This window comes from Priapulus caudatus, unplaced genomic scaffold, assembly GCF_000485595.1.
Source record: "Priapulus caudatus unplaced genomic scaffold, Priapulus_caudatus-5.0.1 Scaffold1913, whole genome shotgun sequence".
In the NCBI taxonomy this organism is placed as follows: domain Eukaryota; kingdom Metazoa; phylum Priapulida; class Priapulimorpha; order Priapulimorphida; family Priapulidae; genus Priapulus; species Priapulus caudatus.
The window spans coordinates 39,898-40,160 of record NW_014578974.1 but is presented as its reverse complement, the minus strand read 5'-3'; positions in this window follow the sequence as shown (position 1 = coordinate 40,160).

Sequence of the window (263 nt, the reverse complement as noted above, 5' to 3'; positions counted from 1 at the left end):
TCACCTTGACCCTCCTGTTCCCCTGGCTGACCAGGGTATGAAGGTGACCTTGACCCTCCTGTTCCCCTGGCTGACCAGGGTATGAAAGTCACCTTGACCCTCCTGTTCCCCTGGCTGACCAGGGTATGAAAGTCACCTTGACCCTCCTGTTCCCCTGGCTGACCAGTGTATGAAAGTGACCTTGACCCTCCTGTTCCCCTGGCTGACCAGGGTATGAAGGTGACCTTGACCCTCCTGTTCCCCTGGCTGACCAGGGTATGAAG